The sequence below is a fragment of the Mustela nigripes genome, chromosome 12, assembly GCF_022355385.1.
Source record: "Mustela nigripes isolate SB6536 chromosome 12, MUSNIG.SB6536, whole genome shotgun sequence".
Taxonomy (NCBI): domain Eukaryota; kingdom Metazoa; phylum Chordata; class Mammalia; order Carnivora; family Mustelidae; genus Mustela; species Mustela nigripes.
In genome coordinates, this window is record NC_081568.1 from 109876435 (window position 1) to 109889148 (window position 12714).

General features: G+C 35.2%; 1 pseudogene; it reads right to left on the reverse strand.

Annotated features, from left to right (window-relative positions):
- Positions 1 to 721: 721 nt before the first annotated feature.
- On the reverse strand, positions 722 to 5492 carry LOC132027590 (centrosome-associated protein 350-like; annotated as a pseudogene).
- Between the last annotated feature and the right edge of the window lie 7222 nt (positions 5493 to 12714).

The following is a 12714-nucleotide window of genomic DNA, read 5'->3' on the forward strand; positions in this document are numbered from 1 at the left end:
CTGCCCTATAATGACATATATCACTTCTGTCCACATCTGTTTGATTAGGTAAAACCTGAGTTTGTCAGAATGAGGATTTATAACCTTCAACGGGAAAGAATTGTATCTTTCTGGTAAATTATATGCAGTCACAGTCAAGGATCTTGTCTAGATAAAATCTTTGAGTTTGAAGTCTTAAAGTCTCTATTCTTTTTCTACTGGCCTCTACAACGCTGTTCATACCCTGGCCTTTAGTTTAAAGGTTTTAAAGCAATTTGGCTTTGCCTGCTGCTGTCTTAAAGCAATTTTGTTGTAGGCTCCTACACTTATTTGTGGAAAACACTCAAAGGAAGGTACTTGGCAAAAGCATGTCACTGAATTACTTCCTGTTAGAGTTGTAGCTTCAAAACCATCATAATAACCCTTACAATTTAGTCTTTTTAACCCTGGAAACTACAGACTGTGGAACTCTCAGTCAATTTTGATTGCAGGTCAGAAGTAGAAAGAAACTTTTAGGACAGAATTAGTGCCTTCTATTTCTACCTCTATTCTTTCTTGCAAGACTCAGAAAACACCAAGAAGTACCAATATTCTGATTTTTTTTCTTCCATTTCCCCCTCTTTATAACCTATCATCGCATGACATGCCTTTTTTTCTTTTTTTAAGCGCTCAATGTTCAGTTTATTTGCAAGATGTCACACAATTAGTATTCTCCTGTTTCTCAGTGATCTGATTCAGAATGTCAATAGTGTCTCTGATCAAGGTCTTGTTTTGTTAAGTCAAAAACCACTTGTTTGTAGACCCTTTCATTAGTGCTTTCTAAATCTAGACCCTTACTAGCACAGCCAACCAGTTTTGTAATAAGAATGCTAATGCTATGAAGATCATGACCTAATTCTTTCCATTTCCAAAGTTCTTCTGCTGCATTATGGGCAAGAATTTCTACTTCCTCTATTGTATGTGAGACTGCCAATAGTGTTTCACATGGCTTCTGAGGAGCTCTTCCTGATCACCCCCTTACACACTCAGGAACCCCCGGCTGATCTCAAGTTCGGCAAGTCTCTTCACAAGTTCTTCCTGCCTCTTCCTGCCTACTGGTGCCAAATACTGGCCTCTCAGGTCTGGGGTATATATCTGGTGAGAAATCTCTTCTTTTTCATTTTCCAATTCAAACCTTAAGAAGCAAGCTGGAACACTTGATGAATGTTCCTCAAGATTTGGGGATAGGGCTTGGGGTGGTACTTTTATTTTATCATCATCAACAAGCTCCTGATTGCTAAGTTGGATTTTTCCATTCCTAACTTTTTTGATTTCTTGTAGTTGATTGACCATGTCCTTCACAAAGACTATTAGTAAAGTGTTTGTCAGTAAGCTGACTTGTTCTAGCTGTTGCTTTGACTTTTTCCCCTCACTTTGTGATGACCTCAACTGAGCTTCCAACTGGTTCTTTTCTCTCATTAAAAGATCCAGAAGCAGAGTAGAAAGCTTTTCTGACACCTTGGGATATAGGTTCTCTTCCATTTCTGTAAGCTGCTATTTCTTCTTAACTCTTCAGAAAAGTTATTATCTAAAATATTGCCTTCTAGAGCAATGGAAACACTTTCTATGGCAGCAGAAACAAGGTCTTTGTTTTCCTTTAAACAGATCAGTGAATCCACCAAAGACTGCTGGTAAACATGGGTTTCAAGTACCCCAGAAATGTCCTGAATGTTGTCTGTTTCTATTTTAAGGCTTCAATCAAGTGGGGCTTCTATATCATGCATACTAGAGAGTTCTCATAAAAATATTCAACTGCATCCTTTTCTTTGTCAGACTTTGAATCCACTATATCTTTTTGTTCTTGATTATGAAATTGATACTGTCCATCTCAATAAGACTCTTCATCTTTATTTATGTGTACATAGTCCTCAAAGTTTTCTGGAATGTGAGATACTTTCTGAGGAAGAGCAAAAGTACCATGCTTCTCTTTGCACACAGAGTATACAATGCCATCATATGTTCCATTTTTATTTCCTTCAGCTTTATCCACTCCAGCCCAAAATCCTTTAGCAAAACTAGTCACACCTTTGAATGGAAGAGTTTCTGGCTGAACATTGCCAGTCAACACTCTATCACCAATATGGAAATCATGTAACTCTTCTACCACAGAAACTGAAACCAAGGAATGGAATTCTGTAATTCCCTGTCCATGCTCTATATCATTGAGCTCCTTACTTTTCATAAGCTCAGTAGGGTACTTGAGTTCAAACAGCCCCTCCAAGTGGACACTCCTATGAACAGAAAGGCTTTTCTCACTGAGGCACTCACTAATTTCATCATCACTGCCAAAGCTAATGGCTCTACTTGTAGAGTTTCTGGTTGGCTGTGATTTGTCTTTGCAACACTGAGTCTTTCCTGAGTGACAACAAAGATGACACCTGAAGTCATGTTTGTACAATTCAGCTGAAATGTCTTTCTTAAAAGAAGACACTTCAAAATCCTCAGAGTATGAGAGCAAAAAGATGCTTGTCTTCTGACAAAGACAAGTCTATTTCCTTTATATTCTTTACTTCTTGAATGTCTTTTTCTGATTGGATGTTTAGACTATGATCCATGTATGGATGTGATTCTTTCTCTTTCAACTCCTTTCTATGAAGATTTTCAATGGCTAATCTAACCGAGTCTTTCTGAACATTTACAGAATCTAAAGGAAGATCTTTCCTTGAAGGAATTTCAGATGAATCTTCCTATTTCAGGTCTAGTTTCAGTAAGACATCAGAAGATAGCAGGAAGGCAGTAAGACATCCCAGAAGTACTGACTTCTTGTCTCAACTTCCTGTATAGATTTGGAGATGTTGAGAACCCATAGAAATTCCTTCTGGAAATTTAGACCATCACCTGCTAATTCATTCAGTTATCTTCATTATCAGTATCAATCACCACAGTAACATTATCAATGATTTTCCTGCTTGCTAATTTGACTAGAAAGAAAAAGCCATTAAACTATTTCATTCAAATCCAAAAATACTACTATTGGTAACTTGCCAGATGTTTAATACAGCATTGAAAAGTAATGATAATATTTAAAATTATATCTTAATAGAAAATATCATTAAGGTATTCAAATTCCATTGCAAATTGGAACACCATTTAGTTTCATGGCTGATTAAAATATCTTCCACAAAGATATCTTTAGGAAATTATCTAGGGCCTAGTGTGATAAATATACTTTTACTATATTTTATTTTGATGTTATATTTCAGTTGTTTTATACATTCATATTCATGATGAATATAGTACAAAGCAATCAGGAGATTTGCATTTGGTAGTCTTGCAAAAGGCAGATTTTTTAAATGTTTCTCTAACCTAATTTATTTTCCAAAATAGGTCATTTTAGTTTACTTTAAGGTTAGATTATAAATATTCAGTAATTTACAAAAAAGTAATATCTAGCTGCTGTTTTATTATAGATGTATATATATATTTTTTTCTTTTCAAGGACATTTCTATTGTATTTTATTTTTAGTATTTTTTATCATACTAAATGTAGCTATGTATCTTTTTTTCCTGTATTAAAGTTCTGTTTTCTTAAAGCTTTTTCTCTTTGCTTGTATCTTTATATTTGACTTAATCTCAGTTGAATACATTCCAATTCTTGCCAGAAATCCAGTGGGGGGAGAAATTGCTTCTCTTTTGTGTGTCTCATTCCACAGAGTCTGAGAGTTTCATAAAGTCAGTGCTCAGTAAATACCTACTGCATGAGAGAATGAATAAATGAATGGGCTGATTTTCTGGAAATTCATCCTAGTATCCTGTATTAATAGTGAATGTTTCTTATTCAGTTCATATTAAGAGACAGAAACCGGGGCGCCTGGGTGGCTCAGTGGGTTAAGCCGCTGCCTTCGGCTCAGGTCATGATCTCAGGGTCCTGGGATCCAGTCCCACGTCGGGCTCTCTGCTCAGCAGGGAGCCTGCTTCCTTCTCTCACTCTCTATCTGCCTGCCTCTCTGCCTACTTGTGATCTCTGTCTGTCAAATAAATAAAATCTTAAAAAAAAAAAAAAGAGACAGAAACCATAATTTTTACTCACTATTCTGTGTCTATGTAGAAAAAGAGGAGCAGAAAAATTATCTTGAAACTTTTCTCAGCAACAGTCCTATTTGTGTTTTCTTCTGTTTTGTAATAGTAATGGAAAAGTCAAAATTCTTTCAGTATATAAAGCAAATAGATTGTCTCATCGTAACACAGTTTTCATCACTGAAGGATGGAAACTTGCATTTACATATTCATACTAGAATAAATTTAAATATTGCCTTACATTAAAGAATATTACCACAGTTAGGAATATTACTTCAATTATCAATTTATTTAAAGTAGTTTGAGATAGTAATCACATATATTTTGTTGAACAAACTTCAAAGAGAGCTTTTTGAGAATATCTACTTTCTAATGTAAAATAAGCAAAATTTGTGATTTTTATTTCCACTTGAGTATTTATTGTCAAATTGTAATGAATATTACCAGTCCCAAAAATGATATTGATTTTATTATAATGGATAATGTAATTTGTCAATTTATTTGTTGAAAGATAACAATTTAATATAAAGATAACATTTAATATAAAGACATCATTCACATGTTCCATAAATTTCATTTTAAATTGAGTGTCTTCCTGCTTTAGCATTAATACTAACAAAACAGGAAATTAGGAAGTGTGTTATGAAGCAACTCAAGCTTTTCACACCATGTAATTGCTTCTGTCGTTATGTCAGTGATATATTAAAGTCCAAGGTTACTGAAGGACGATATTTTACCATTACACTGAAGGAAATATCTCAGTGGAGGAATAAATGAGGAAGGGGCTTAAGGCTATATAGAAATCTGATTTAGTATAATTGAGCAACTATTAAAAGTGTATTTTAACACAATACCTGGCATATAAGTGCAGCTCAAAAAATAATTGACTTTTTAAAAAACGCATTTAATACAAGTATTTAAATAATTTCATCTTCCGTAATGTATACTATTTCCAATACAAGAAGGATGAGGGCATTTGGTCTCTTTAGTGGACCAATAACTTTGACACTTGACTCTCCGTTTTTTCATTTACCTAGAGTTTCTTTGTCATTTTTGGTAAATTCTCAAGGTAATTGATAACCCACCAAAACATTAGCCCATGATTTTATGTTATTTCTTTTTATTAAAAAAAGAAGAAAAAAACCTTCAGTTACATTTATTCCACCCTTCCACTGCAACACCTAGGACGTAGTTATTACCCTAAAGTATTTCTTCTTGGATATATTATAATTCAACATCACCTTTATGGAAGCAAGTTCTTCATCATTTCTTACATTTAAATGCTGTTACTTTTTCTATTTCATCAAGGCCAGTTTCTTAGTCTTGCCATTTACTCATATATAAACTCCCTTCTGACTCTACTGTTTTTTATATCCAGGCTCTGATCCTTACCTTCTGATCTGATCTTGCTTACTCTTTCCCTTCCTCCCTCCGTCTCTTTCTTCTTCCTTTATCATTCCTTCCTGTCAGGATACCTTCATTCCTTCATTCATTTATTCAAAAAATATAGAAACAGAGTTACCCTCAATATAAAAACAGTTTAATTTTTTGTTCTGCCTGAGCTCTTTTCCTAAAATTTAGACATAACAGTGATATACTCAGGAAAACACAATATAACATAACTTTAATAGCATCACTTTTTTTGTGTTCTCAAATTGTCTTTATAAACTAACAAAACTGATTTTAATTTTGTTCAGAGTTTAATAAAATTCAGACCATTTCTAAATAGTCAATGTCTGAATAAACTAATTTTCACATTCATCTTGCTGAACGTTTAGATAATTTTAGGTGCATGAAAATAGAATTTCAGTAAGGCCCTGCTTCTTAGTAAGGGAAAGTAAAGACTAATTCTGTCCTATTCAAAGTATTCACACAGGAATATGCTGTGAAAAGTCCCTACTTATTCTGAAGCTTACGATTATGATAGATACATATTTTGACAAAATATGTATATCCTCAGAGTGAATATGAGCTTACCTTATAACCATTTCTACAGTTGCTTTAAGTCCATAATTGCTTGCCCATAATTGTGGCAAGTCAGCAGACCCAGCCACTGTTGTGTGTGACCTCTGGGGCAGATACATGGATAAAGAAAGCAAAGCTTTCTGTTGCAATGATGCTGCCGTGTTCTCTGCTCTAGGTGGAAGCCATCTTCTTGTAGATGTTACTTGAAAGAATCTCCCCTTGGGGTGCCTGTGTGGCTCAGTAGGCTAGTATCTGACTGTTAGTTTCAGCTCAGGTCATGATCTTGGCAGCAGGCTCTGTGCTTAGTGAGAGTCTGCTTGAGATTCTCTCTCTCCCTCTCCATTTGCCCCTCTCCGATTTGTGCTTGCTCTCGCTCTCTAAAATAAATTAATTAATTAAAAAAAAAAAAAGAATCTCCTCTTACGTGCTTGTGTCTATTGATATCTTTTGTCAATTTCTAGCCTAGCAGTAGTCAGTCAGTGTACAAATAAAGTATGCATCTATTTGGAATGCATGTATTTACTAAGAAAACTAATTTAGATTTTTAAAGGAAACCAAGTGCATGTTTTTATTTTCCACTTCTTTCCAAATGAAAGGAAAATGCTTTATTTCATCAGTGAAAATTTGTGAAACCATTCTTTTCCACATTTAGAATTATTTTTTCTTAAAGCAAATTATTAGTATATTACTTAAATTTTCAAATTCCAGAATCAGATAAACTAGCTCAAATTCCAATGCTACCACTTACAACCTGTGTAATCTTGGGCCTCCTACTCTGAACATCAGTTTCCTCATTCATAAAATAGAATGACAAAAACATTTATTTCACAAATTATAATGAAGTATAAGTGGCAAATAACCAGTTTCAGCTAATGTTAACTATCAAAATTATCATCATTATTATTAGTGCTATAATAGTAAATGAAAAATAGTATTAATCTCAATTGTTTAACAATTCCTTTGGCTTAATTCTAAAGTCTTCTAAGTGTGAGTATGAGGCTGTGTTTGTACAGATATGTTTAAATAAATAATTTACTTGTTTTTATTAAGACCATTTGAAAAAATATTTAATTAACATAAATATTAAAACAGACAATATGAACCACACACAAATCAATAAAATTAGTATGATTGTTGGCAAATCTCTAAATTTCCAGAATATCTTATATAAAGAACTGAAAGTTTGAACAAATAAAACAACCACTAGAAATATCCTCAGGGATTTTATATTATCTATGGAAAGCATAGAAAACTAAGTCTTTTTCTGTTTTCTGTTTTTTTAGACTACCCTCTAAAAACTGACTGAAATGCAATTGGAAAATAAATCAACATCACAAAATAGAGCAATTCAAAATGCACAAAAATATTTATAAAGCAAATATATATTTTCATAGATGGATTTCTTTAAGTCTTTTCAAATTCTATCTCAATTTTATATTATATTTGTAATTACTTTTCATAATGCAGCTATTTCAAATGTACCATATCATGTGGTTCCAAAATTTTTTTCCTCAATATAACAAAAGGAAAACCTTTTAGAGGAGAAAGTAGAAATCATAGATTATCCTGGAATATATACATAATGAAAAGTAATAATGTATAATCAGCATTGTCCTCCCAAACATGACATACTAAGAGCAATAGCTCTTAGCAGCATCACCCATATCAGAATCACGATTTTAGGCATTAATTGCCAAGACACACAACACATTCCCAAAATCAAATCTCTGGAACTAAAATCTGATATTCTGCATCTATTATAAGCACCCCAAGTAATTTTTATGCATATAAAAATTAAAGAACTAATAACCAAGTCAATTCAACGAAGTTCCAAATACATCTGTTCTGCATGATTTTATCGTCTTACACAAATTCTGATCTGAACTGCATCCAAAGATTTCAGAAAAATGGAGAAGTGCTTAAAACACCTGTACAAAAATTTCAGTTTTGGAGTATACAATTAGTCCAATTTGTCATCTGTGGGCAAAGTAACTGATTCATTATATAATGAGGTATCATTAATAGGGGACTTACTATGTCTCATATACTGTGTGATAAGTACTTGTTCATTTTTATTTCATGACTCTATAAACTAAGCATTGTCGTCCCATTTTAAGGATGAGAAAAATGAGAATAGTGAAATTAAATACCTTGCCCAAAGTATTTCACTTACTGAAGGACAGATTATGGATCTTAACCCATGCTGGGCTGGTTTGGTTTCAAATATTGTACTTTTGTCTACTACATAATAATGTCAGCACACCTCCATAGCACCCACTACTGCCAGATAGGCCCATGCAAATACTAATCAATATACCTGTACTAACTTTGTGGAAGCATGCTTTTAATCATGCCTTATAACATGGTCTTATTATAAAATTATACTTTTTATTACTTAGCAATTTTTAAAACATGTTTACTTACGCTGTCTTCTTGAATCCTCAAAACAACATACGTATACTATCTTCTTGGATCCTCAAAATGCCATAAGACAAAGCATATTGTTATTGTCATCTGCAAATGGGGAAATTGAGACTTAGTTATCTTACTTTGTCCTAGAGGCCAGAAATGGAGTGGTACAGAACAGGGATTGTTGAAGAATGTGGTATTTATAGCTTGTGGTATTTCTTCTTATCCCCATACTGACTTCTTAGAAGACAAGAATTTCCCTAGTATCCACGTTAATGCAACTGTTTATATAGAAAGAATAGGTTAAAGAAATCTGTAGTAAAAATTTGACCTAATGATAGCAAATTGAGATGTGGCTTGCAATAAGAATACTGATTTTCCAGTGTTATAAAATATATAAACATTTCTCGGTGTTTTAAAAACAAAGCTGCTATCTTTCCCACTCTCTTTATATTGCCAGAAAGTGAAAACAGCTACTACCTAACATGACTCTCTACTATTAAGGTTGTATTTTATGAGCAAAGATTAGTTCCTATAATAGACTCATAAAGTTATAATCTCTTCTTCGTGTATTAAATCCTTTAATATTGTACTTTACAAAGAGAAAAGTAAAATCCCAGCCGCATCTAGCTAAATCCACTCATCCATTTGACACATTTTTATTGAGTGCCCAAAATGCAGGAGGACCTAGGTGTGTTAGCTGCTAGGAATGCATAGATGATGAAGTCACTCCCTTGATTAGCTTTTACTTTCTTCTACTTGATTCCAGTGACTCCCAACTTAATAGGCATTTTTGGAGAGGAGATATCTGAAGTGAAGTTAAGTACTTTTCAAGTTGACATCTATTCTATTTTAAACCTTCTAAGTCTTCAGTGGACTCATGCATCACTTACTCACAACAGGGATATAAAATTGCCTGGGAATGACTATTTCTCCTACACATTCATGCATTAAATTTATTTATTTCAATATGAAAATAAAATTGACAAGAACCTTGACATGTTGATACATTTAAAACTATCTTGTTGTGGTTATTTGCATTAATTTCATTGTCTAGGTGAGTTACCTCCACTAATTAAGTGCTTTCCAGTGCCCTATTAGCTATGTTTCAGTGTCACAGTAAACGGAGTTATTATGAGGAAATTCTATTATAAATGCTATCTTGGTGGACTCCCAGTCTTCTCTCTACTCCCTAGGTATTGTATGCATATCTTATACACAGATATCTCTTCAAAAACATACACTGAAAAATCTTTGGTCTCACTAAAGATGTACAGTATACATAACTGTTTGTTATTGATTATATCCATGAGGAGAGCCTAACCAGAAGAAAGAAACTGTACAATAATTTGAACAAGAAAAGTTTAATATAAGGAATTACTAACTATAACAGGGAATTGGGAAATAGAGGATTGGCGAGGAAGGAGAAAAAGAACTCTAAAGAACACAGGAGTAAAAGATGTTGGGGTGTCTGGGTGGCTCACTCAGTTAGGCATCTGTCTTCAGCTCAGGTCATGATCCTAGAGTCTCAAGATCAAGCCCCACATCAGGCTTCCTGCTGAGCAGGGAGCCTGCATCTCCCTCTGCCCCTCACGCCTCTCTCGTACTCTCTCTTACTCTTTCTCTCAAGTAAATAAATAAAATATTTTTAAAAAAGAAAAGGGGGTGGGGGGCGCCTGGGTGGCTCAGTGGGTTAAGCCCCTGCCTTCAGCTCAGGTCATGATCTCAGGGTCCTGGGATGGAGCCCCACATCGGGCTCTCTGCTCGGCAGGGGGCCTGCTTCTCCCTTCTCTGCCTGCCTCTCTGTCTACTTGTGATCTCTCTCTGTCAAATAAATAAATAAATAAATTTTTAAAGAAAGTTAAAAATAAATAAATAGATAGATAGATAGATGGATAAAAAGAAAAGAGGAGCTACCCCTAGGGCTGAGACGGAAATGTTCAATCCCCGTGCTGGACATTTGAAAGGCCTGAGTTGCAGATATCCTTGGACAGTAAATAGCTGTAACTCTGGGTAGTGGAGACATTCCCTGAGGCTTCTGTGGGGCCCCAGAGCAGGCTGCCCGAGGTGGCCCACTTTGGCAGAAAGTGTTTTCAGTTAAAAGTAATCAAAACTAAACAGAGGAAACGTTCTCTGACTCCCCCACAATTGCATAAATTTACAATGGAATGGACAGCCTATAATAAGAAGAGAGCAATTAACAGAGACTTCCCTTTATCTATGGAACTTATGTGCATATTAGAGCAACCTTGTTCTCCCAAGCATCTCCTTTCACCTTCTTGCTAATGAGCTCTCTTCCTTTTGTATCCTCAAGCTCCTACCCCTCTCCTTAGCTCATATAAGATACTTGGGGCCTCATTGTTTTTGGAATTTCATGTCTATGTGGATTCCCCATTTGTACACCTTTTAATTTTCATTTCTTCTGTTAACCTGTCTTATGTCAACTTGATTCTAAGTCCAGCTAGAAAGACCATAGGGCAGAAAGAAGGTCTTCCTTCTCAGTAGTACCAAGCTGCTTGAGAGGGGCTAGGCAGGCCATTTAAAGGAAGTACCAGTCTACCTGACCCTGTTCAGCCAGGTGCTGCAGCAGCCTAGTCTTAGAGAGGCACGCTGTGTTGCAAGTGCTGGACACTGCAGAAATCACATACACATGCTAAAATCCTGCCTATAGAAACACAATGGGCCCCAGAAGAGAATCCCTTTGTTTTCCAGGGTCCCTCCTATACACTCTACTGACAAAGCTTAGTTTCATGACAGCTGGCAAAGGAGGAATATTTAGAGGGTCCAGTTCCAGGATCACAGAAAAGCCAGTCCAACGTGGATCTGAAGTTTAGAGGCTAAATTCCTAACTGGCACATTGATACAAATAGTATCATTTTTTAAATTTCTGAGTTAACTCAATTTTAATGCATTTTGATGATGTCTTAAGTAACTTAATGAACAGCATCCATCAAGTAAGGTGAGAGAAATAAGAACATGGTAGAAGAACAGCCTGTTTATAAAACTTATGAGACTAATAGTACTAGATGATGCCTACTAAGAGTTCAAAAATTTACATAAAATATAATGATGTGTGTCAGGGAACTATTAATATGAACAAATTCTTTTAAGTTGATTAGGCCAGGAAAATCATGGATAACAATCACACACACACACACACACACACACACACACGCATCTGTGCATTTTAACATTAATGAATTAAAAACTGAATTTCATGTATGAATGAATATCTCTTAGTAAAAAATTAAACTAAACTATCATTCCACATAGAAAATGTAACATCAGGGAATCATTCAAACTTTTGGTGGAATAGGAAATTGTAACAGCAAATTATCAGTTCACATCAAGTCATTTACATCTGCTTTATATTTAAATATAAACATTCTTTTTGAAATGGATTTATGTCTACTCAAGTTTAAAACACAAATATTTTAGGGACACGTGAGTGGCTCAGGGGGTTTAGCATCTGACTTAGGCTCATTTCAGGATCCCAGGATCCTGGGATCAAGGCTGCTTGCAGCTGGGAATCTGCTTCTCCCTCTCCTTTTGTCCCTTCCTCCCTCTGCTCCCTCGATCCCGCTCATGCTCTCTCTCTCAAATAAATAAATAAAATCTTTTTAAAAAATAAATAAATAAGGGGCTTAAGTGGGTACGGGAAGAATCAATGAAAGAAGATGGGATTGGGAGGGAGACAAACCCTAAGTGACTCTTAATCTCACAAAACAAACTGAGGGTTGCTGGGGGGGAGGGGGGTTGGGAGAAGGGGGTGGAATTATGGACATTGGGAAGGGTATGTGCTTTGGTGAGTACTGTGAAGTGTGTAAACCTGGTGATTCACACACCTGTACCCCTGGGGATAAAAATATATGTTTATAAAAAATAAAAAAATTAAAAATAAATAGATAAATAAATAAATAAATAAGAAGCACATACTTTGATGTTTGACTAATCCATATTTTTAGTTTAATGCTATTAAAATTTGTGTCAGTGAGTCCTTGAGAGAATGATTTAAAGTAACTTAAAAAGATAACATTCTCCAAAATTGATGAAGTCCCAGAACCTAAGTCAGGTTCGGTGGGGTGAGGAGGTTCGGAGCCAACGACTAAAGAAAGAATTCTTAAGACGTCATTGGTGCAAAATGGTGGTTTATTAAAGCACGGGGACAGGACCCGTGGGCAGGAAGAGCTGCTGCTGCCCCGGGTTATGAAGGTGGGCATGTTATATACCCCACGGTTGGGGGGGAGGTGGTGAAGGAATGGGGGATTTCGACAGAGTTCTCACATGCTAGGGAGGGTCTACAAG